Source organism: Nicotiana tomentosiformis, unplaced genomic scaffold (assembly GCF_000390325.3).
Source record: "Nicotiana tomentosiformis unplaced genomic scaffold, ASM39032v3 Un00112, whole genome shotgun sequence".
In the NCBI taxonomy this organism is placed as follows: Eukaryota; Viridiplantae; Streptophyta; class Magnoliopsida; order Solanales; family Solanaceae; genus Nicotiana; species Nicotiana tomentosiformis.
Window position 1 is genome coordinate 162,837 of NW_027174671.1, and position 8,497 is coordinate 171,333.

Below are 8,497 nucleotides of genomic sequence, written 5' to 3' on the forward strand. Positions count from 1 at the left end.
ACTAAGGCAGAATACTTGGAGTGTAAGTTCAGTGGCAAGACTTAAGGAAGGGAAGGGGAGGTGAGGCTGGACTCGCAGGTCATCCCTCGAAGAGGGAGTTTTAAGTACTTTGGTTCTATTATTCAGGGGGATGAGGAGATTGATAAAGATGTCACACATCGTATTGGGGCGAGATGGATGAAATGGAGACTCGCTTCCGGTGTTTTGTGTGACAAGAAGGTGCCACCGAAACTTAAGAGTAAGTTCTACAGAGTGGTGGTCAGACCAACGATGTTGTATGGGGCTGAGTGTTGGCCAGTCAAGATCGCTCATCTCCAAAAGATGAAGGTAGCAGAGATGAGTATGTTGAGATAGATGTGCAGGCACACCAGATTTGATAGGATCATAAATGAGGTTATTCACGATAAAGTGGGTGTGGCCCCTATCGAGGACAAGATGCGGGAAGCGCGGCTTAGGTGGTTTAGTCATGTGAGGAGGAGGAGAACAGACGCACCGGTGAGGAGGTGTGAGAGGTTGACATTGGAGAGCCTACGAAGAGGTAGAGGTAGGCTAAAAAAGAGGTAGAGAGAGGTGATTAAGCAAGACATGGCACAGCTTCAGCTGACCGATGACATGACCCTTGATAGGAAGATATGGAGGTCGAGGATTAGGGTAGTAGAGTAGGTAGTTTAGAGTGTTCATAACAGTAGTATTAGCACGCAATCTCACTTTCTGTTGGTAGTAGGTTTTTATGACTAACTGTTATTTTCTTTCATTGTTGATCACCTTACTGTCTTGTTGTTTTTTATTCTGCTTTTATATGGCTTTTTGGAGCTGTCCCTTCTTGTCTATATTTTCATTAATGTGGTGCTTATGCTTTCCTGAGCCGAGAGTCTATTGGAAACAATCTCTCTATCCTCACAAGGTAGGGGTAAGATCTGCGTACACACTACCTTCCCCAAACCCCACAGTGTGGTCTGGGGAAGCGGGAGATTTGAAGAGGATGAAAATGAATTTTGAGGAGTTGTGTGATGAGGATAAGATTTTTTTGTGTTCTTCAAAAAGTTATTGAATGAGTGGAATGAGGAGATTGATGAGAATATCAGGAGTTCTAATCAGGCTGATCAAAACCGGAGGGTAGCTACATTTATGGAATGTGTAAGGGACTTGAATCCGTTATTCAAGCTGTGCAGGAAAAAGTTAGTTGCTGAGGACAGAAGGCAAGCACAAATTGTGATGGTTGAATGCTGTAGGAAGAGGGAATATATAGCTGCAATGGATCAATACATTGATATATCAATTGGTAATGCGCCTTGGCCTATTGGTGTGACTATGGTTGGTATTCATGAATGTTCAGCTCGCGAGAAGATTCACACGAATAATGTTAGTGTTGCTCATACATGAACAATGAGACAACTAGGAAATACCTGTACTCAGTTAGAAGACTGGTGACATTCTGTCAAAGACGCTACCCAACAATGCCATCCAAATCTGTGGAGTTCAATAGCCTTGCTAATGGTAGTGACTTGCACTCTCTGCCTGCACAAGAGGAAAGGCTTCCAATAATGCCTGCATAAGGTACATATAATATTATTTTATTTGCCTATGTATTCAAAGTTATTTTCTCCAACATGAAAACGTTTATCCATATTAATTACCTCTTGTATGAAAGAAATAATATAAGGATCACGGAATCTTAATTGTGTTAATATTTGTATTCTAGTGTTCCAAGCTTGAATCAAGACCAAAATGTTCGTCTAATAGGAGCTTATACTGAACTTGTTCGGAAGTGACAGCCATAAAGGCAGTCTGGTGCACTAAGCTCCCGCTATGCGCGGGGTCCGGGGAAGGGCCGGACCACAAGGGTATATCGTACGCAGCCTTACCCTGCATTTCTTCAAAAGGTTGTTTCCACGGCTCGAACCCGTGACCTCCTGGTCACACGACAACAACTTTACTAGTTACAGCCATAAATCCAAGCAAAATCTTATAACACTTTCTTTAGGCATGGACAACGACGGAATAAGAACAAGAAGCACGCAAAGTCTTGGGGAAATCATAAACATAAGCCTAATCCAGATATATAAACTATAGCTAAGGATTAAGATAGACAGAATATATGACTGAGGATTGACATAGATGACGGAATACAAAGTACTTTTCTCTTTATAGTAATTTTCATTGTGTACTCCCAAAAGGAATAAAGTAAATCATCAACTACAGATACAAAATTTTGGACCAGTTGAAAAAAATGCTAGCTAACTTTTGGTGAACAGGTGATGAAGACAAAAGAAAGTTTCATTGGATATTTTTGATACTATGTGCATACTTACTCAAGAAGGGGCTTTGGGTCCTGCTACAAGACATTTTCAAAAGAAAGCTTCTTCAAGAGTGTTCTTTTGTCAGCCTCCAATCATCTTAGAAGAGAAGACAAAGCTCAGAGGAATTGAGTTCGGCTCAGCCCCTCCTTAGTGACTTCGGTCAGGAAAGGGAATGGGGATTAGAGCAACCATGAATCCTAATTTTCAATTTTCTAAAGCAAACCATACATGATCTCCAATCCTCTGTATCTCAAACTCATCAACCAACAGCAGAAATATTACCACCAGCTGGCAGCTGCTAATAATTCCCGAGTTAAGCTTAACAACATCGCCGGAGAACAACTTTAGTTTTGTGTTTGCTCATGTCGCCTCTGAGAAAATATACTCCGCATATCGCAAAACTCCCATGTTACAAAGAACTCATTGGTTTCCAGCTTTTTTCTTCGTCATGGCTTTTCGCTTTGCTTCCCTAAGAGCTATCCTCTTCTCTTCCCTGCAAAAACGTTGAAGACAAGAATAGGTTATATGATCTGAAATTAACTCTGTTCCATTAGCACATCAGTGTTTACCAACTCGTGATCGTGGAACTAAAGAACTTTACCTAGATACTGCAATTTCCTCTCTAGGAGGGGGTTTCTTCTTTTCCCTCCTTTTTGTTGTCACCGATTGAATTTCTACTCCCATTTTTAGTTACACCACCGTTTTGTCCAACACCTTTTCTATCTGAATGCTTTTCTCTTTTGCAATGCCTTTTTGCTCTAAATGCTTGTCATCCCCTTCAGCATTCTGTAGGTCAATGCTCTCAATGGTATCAGCACCTTGTATTTCTTCAGACTGAGCCGGCGATTTTGCAGCAGATTTGGAATTGCTCATTTTTTTCAACTGAGGGAAAAAAAGGACATACGGGGCAAAATGTTCTCAACTGAAACAAACTTGCAGCAACTTCAATGAAGAAGTGTTTATGGGGAAGAAGGTAGAACAACATTGTCCGTATGAAATATAAATATAAAAACAAAAATTTAGCAAGTTCTAAATGGAAGAATGCAAAATAGTCTGGTTCTAACCTCTCTCCCATCATAGTTACATACAATGGTGTTGTTTACCCCCATGCGATGTAAATTAGCAGTGAGCGATTTAAGTCTTGACTCCTTCATCTCATTTGCATAAATAATACCTAATTTTCCAAGGTGAAATATGTCAGTTCCATTCTAGACAATGAATGAAATGGCAAATGATGTTAACCAATAATATGGAAGACAATGTTACTTACAAACAACTTCAAAACCAGAACCAGGGAGAAGACAAACAACAAGCAGTATATAAGATACATCAGGAGAAGATGTTCATTCAATACAATCTATTTTTCAGAAACCAAGAAAAACCTGAAGAAATTTCACTAGAGCAAGCAAACAGATTGACAGCACAGGTTAATGTAAACCACCTTGACTAAGAAATAAGAATGATGTACATGAGCGCATAGTAAAATACAACGAAAGCACCCAGCATATATTGGTTCACTGCATTAGAAATTAACAGGACAAGAAATGGAAAACAAAGAAGTTTTTATAAGGAAATGACAATAATGAATATTGACACCCTGGCTGAAATATCTATTTAAAATTCATTCACCCATCGGTATCCAGAAACTATGGATGCACTATGGAGAAAATGGATTTCTTCACAAAAATACCACACGATTAACTGCAAAGAATACATAACACTATTTTTCATCAGTGCAGCAACATAAGTTGTTTGGCCTTCAGGAGCAGCACTGCACCATGTACAAATTGCCCACTTTAGAAGAACAGAAGCTACCAAAAGAAGTCCACTTTTCTGCTTACTAAACTAACAATTAAACAGTTCGCAGAAATTGTTTTAGCTTTTGGAATTATAAGTGGTGTGGGGAGGATGCATTGAGGACTTCATTCCCTCATGCTTTCAGAGCTTCAAATCAGAGAGAGTTGACGGTTCACCAGCAGGGAACATGAGAGGGAAGTAGTATGGGATCTCACGTTCAGAAGGAACTTACAAGATTTGGAGATTGGGGAGCCAAAGTTTGTTGGAGTAGCTATACAGGCAAACCAGGCCCCAGTCTAATGGTGACTCATGGAGATGGGCATTGAGGAGTGATGGTTTGTTCACAATCAAGTCCTACCAGAGTTTATTGGTGAGAGAGGAGGCAAATTTTCCCGAACTTATTGATTTGAATTTGTTGCTCCCAAACGCAAACGTAAATATACGTGGTCGTACAAGTAATTAAGTAATAAATCGAGTGTCGAACTCATAGAGACTTGTGTTAACTACCCACTAGTTTTATCAAGAGTATTATTCACTCGAGTCAATCCGAGTTCAAAAGTGTGATTATACTAAGCAACAATTCTAACAAGTAACTAATTAATCAAGCAGCAAAATAGTTGTTGTGTATTCAGTGGAGATAAATATTCCAGGGTTGTGATCGATTCACCAATCTTATTGCGTTCTAATTAACTCTTCCTTTCATACAATTCGCTCATGGTTTCTCATTAATCGAATAATTGCTCTCGTAGTAATCTCCCGAATTACTACTCGCCTATTCAAAATAGATTAACGCCTATATTCCTATGGAATTGATCTATTAAGAACACATTAAGATTACGATATTAAATTGAGCATGGTGACTAGGTATATTCCTATTCTAACCACAAATTCACCCCCCACTCAGAGTTAAGATCATGCCCTTTTCAATTCTTCTCTAATCTAGACGTAACTTTCCCAATCATAGCATAGATAGTAAATAGAACCTAACTGTTGGCCAGACAATTAAGCAATTAATCACAAAATTGAAGAATTACATTCTTTCTTAGAAACTAGACTATGTCTACTATGGGTTCCTACAAGAAAAACTAATTAAAAAAAATAGTTTTATACAATTACATTACACAAAGTAGTTCCCCCACCCCACTCTTAGATTATGCATAGTCCCAGATGCATGTAAGAATTGAAAGCAAAGTAAGGTGGAAAGAACAACTCCCTGCTAGTCGGACCCATGGGGGTCATACTCGGATCCTTTATCCTCAGAAATCCCACCAGCGGCAGCTCCGGGCTCATCATCATCCGCTCCCAGGGACAACAACCATTGGCCCCGTGATGTCAGCACCAAAATCCTCCTCATCATCTGAGCCTTTGTGGGTGTTTTCTTCCTCTGACGGGTGAATGGGACTGCCAGGTGCAAATCCCGATATTTATTTTGAAGAACTCGATAGATCATTGTGTAGATGCATACGCTCCTCATCCGTCACGCCCAATTTGCTCATTATCATATTCAAGGAGCTATATAGATATCTGTTGAAGTTTTCGTCACTCTCATTCCGCGCAGCCTAGCTCAGCTTGGAGGTAGATTTCAACAAAGACGTAATGTCCATCAACCCCTTTGGTGCCTCCACAACCTCATCATAACTCGGGTATTCAGTTACCTCCCTAGAGATCATATACTGCGTCAACAGGTTGCCAAAGAAGAATCTTTTTATTTTTTGCCCAAACCGTGTGCGGTCCATCTCTCCTAACATGATCTCACCCACATTGATGGGTCGCCCAGTCCTAAAACAAATATCAAACACACTCGGGCTTGAGTGCACTCACTGTTGTGTTCAACCGGCATCAGTCTGGTCTGCATAAAGTTCTGCCACACCTTGGCAGTTTTGTTGAAGTCGAAGCGGATTATCTCAAGATGTGCATCATCGTTAGTCCTTGTCCACTTTATATTTATAATCGACGCCACATAGAGTATGACATATAGCCTGGTAGCTTGGGCATTTGACAAAATTTTGTAGCCTCCGCGGGTTAGGGAAATCAACTCCCAAGAATTTGCACAAGGACGCCTTGTCCAATGGCATTTCCTTTCCTCGAACCCACAATATGAACCACATTCCAATTTGCATAGAGTTTCCTCAACATGCTCAAAGTTTGCATGCCCCGGGCTCTCAAGGAACTTATCCATCTTTATTTCTCTCAACCGGGCTAGCACATCCGGGAAGTTCTTCTCCAAAGTTTTCACGTTGATTCCCATTTCAGAGATGTACATCCCATATGGCTCAAAGTTATGATACCACTGGACGGAGTCCTCTCGAACCATATCGAAGTGGAGTCGTGGTCCCGATGATGCGCTCCTTGAACCATCAAAAACCTGCTTCCCTTTAGCTTGCCGAGATGACCCCTCACCTTGCTTGCGCTTTTTAGGAGGGGGAGCAGTAGTAAAGGACTTCCCCATTTCCTTGCCCTTGGTAGCACTATCACGAACCATAGCAACCTACACACGATCAACATGAATGTGAGAATGAATCAAGAAATCCGCCTAAGGTTATCGTGAGAGTCAAAGATGACCTCACACTTAAAATCGAAAGCTCTATGTAATATACTCACAATAGTGGTTCAAAGCTAAGTTGCTCTAACACGGGTGCGGGTATCCAACACGGATGCAGATCTAGAGGCCGGATCCTTTGAGATGGAAATTTTAAGATTTGGGGATACTTATGAAAAATAATTCAAAAATAAAAATAAAACTATCTCTAAATTATGATAAATTATATAGAATACTTACGTATAGCTTGTAAAGTATGGATTTCTTTTTTATTCTCAAGTTGTAGGCACGATTTCTAGATTTTCTTCCATTCTCAGATTCTCCTACAAGTTACACAACGTATGTTAAAACATAATAAATATCATATAAATACATAAATAAAAGAGTTAGATATATAAAGATAAAGAAAACATACCTTTTATATATGTACTGCTTTTGTCAAAGAACTTGACCTTGACATGAACATAGAGAATAAAAGATGTAAGTATCATTTGGAAATTAGCATTTTTCTTACAAGTCACAAATTATGAAAAGTTAGCTGTAATGACCCAACCGGTCATTTTAATTTTTAGAACCCCGTTCCCTAAAATAAAACTTTTCGTAGGTGCTTGTAATGATTTATGACTTGCGAGGATGGTTGGTTCGGGATTTGGAAGTGTTTGAGGTGAAACCGGAACACTTGGTTCCTTAAGTTGGCCTTAATGTGCTAAGTTTGACTTCGGTCAACATTTTTAGAAAACGACCCCGGAATAGAATTTTGATGATTTCAACAGCTCCGTATGATGATTTTGGACTTAGGAGCCTGATCGGAATTTTATTTGGAAGTCCGTAGTGAAATTAGGCTTGAAATGGCTAAAATAGGAATTTAAAGTTTGAAAGTTTGACCGGGGAGTTGACTTTTTGATACCGGAGTCGGAATCCAGTTCTGAAAATTTTCATAGCTCCGTTATGTAATTTATGACTTGTGTGTAAAATTTGAGGTCAATCGGAGTTGATTTAATAGGTTCCGACATTGAATGTAGAAGTTGAAAACTGTTAGTTTCATTAAGCTTGAATTGGGGTATGATTCATGGTTTTAGCGTTGTTTGATATGATTTAGAGGTTCGACTAAGTTCGTATGATGTTTTAGGATTTGTTGGTTTATTTGGTTGAGGTCCCGAGGGCCTCGGGTGAGTTTCGGATGGTTAACGGATCAAAAATTTGAGTTAAAAGCTGCTGCAATTTTTCCTCTTCTGTTGGACATTCTGGGCTGTGATCGAGCCCAGATATCGAGCCAGATATCGATCCCAGATATCAAGCTCAGATATCGATCCCAGGGTTGACGAGGTACAGGCTCGAGCTAGTGTATCGAAGCCATGATCGAAGGTCCAGCTCGAGGGCCATGTTCGAAGGTTCAGCTCGAGGGCCATGATAGAAGGCAAGGCTCGAGGGCTAGGATCGAGACCCAAGATCGAGGGTCACAATCGAAGGCTCAAGATCGATGCCATGATTGAGGATATGATCGAAGGCCCAACCTCGATACCCTAATCGAGGCCATGACCGAGGTCCAGGCTCGAGCCTGTGATCGAAGCTGCAATCGAAGGCAAGGCTCGAGGGCATGGTCGAAGGTACGGCTCGAGGGCTAGGATCGAGACCCAAACTCGATGCCCTGATCGAAGGCATAGGTTCGATGCCGTGATCGAGGCCCAGTTCGAGGATCAGTTCCGAAGGCTGCTGGACAATTTTATAAAAGAAGGCATTCGTCCCATTTGCCATTTTTGACGAACTCAAGCTTGAGCAGAGACGACTTTTGGCAGATTTTCAAGGGAAAAACATTGGGGTAAGTGATTCTAACTCGGATTTGGTCTATATATACAAGTAT

At 40.6% G+C, this 8,497-nt stretch overlaps 1 long non-coding RNA gene and 1 pseudogene across 1 annotated transcript; one reads left to right on the forward strand and one right to left on the reverse strand.

Moving 5' to 3' along the window:
• Positions 1–77: 77 nt before the first annotated feature.
• LOC138903883 (uncharacterized) lies at positions 78–1,939 on the forward strand (annotated as a pseudogene).
• Positions 1,940–2,508: 569 nt separating this feature from the next.
• Positions 2,509–3,301, reverse strand: LOC108944710 (uncharacterized). Its single transcript, XR_001968803.3, has 2 exons — positions 2,902–3,301; positions 2,509–2,793 (listed from the first exon to the last, which is right to left on the reverse strand). It is a non-coding gene; the product is annotated as an uncharacterized lncRNA (long non-coding RNA).
• Between the last annotated feature and the right edge of the window lie 5,196 nt (positions 3,302–8,497).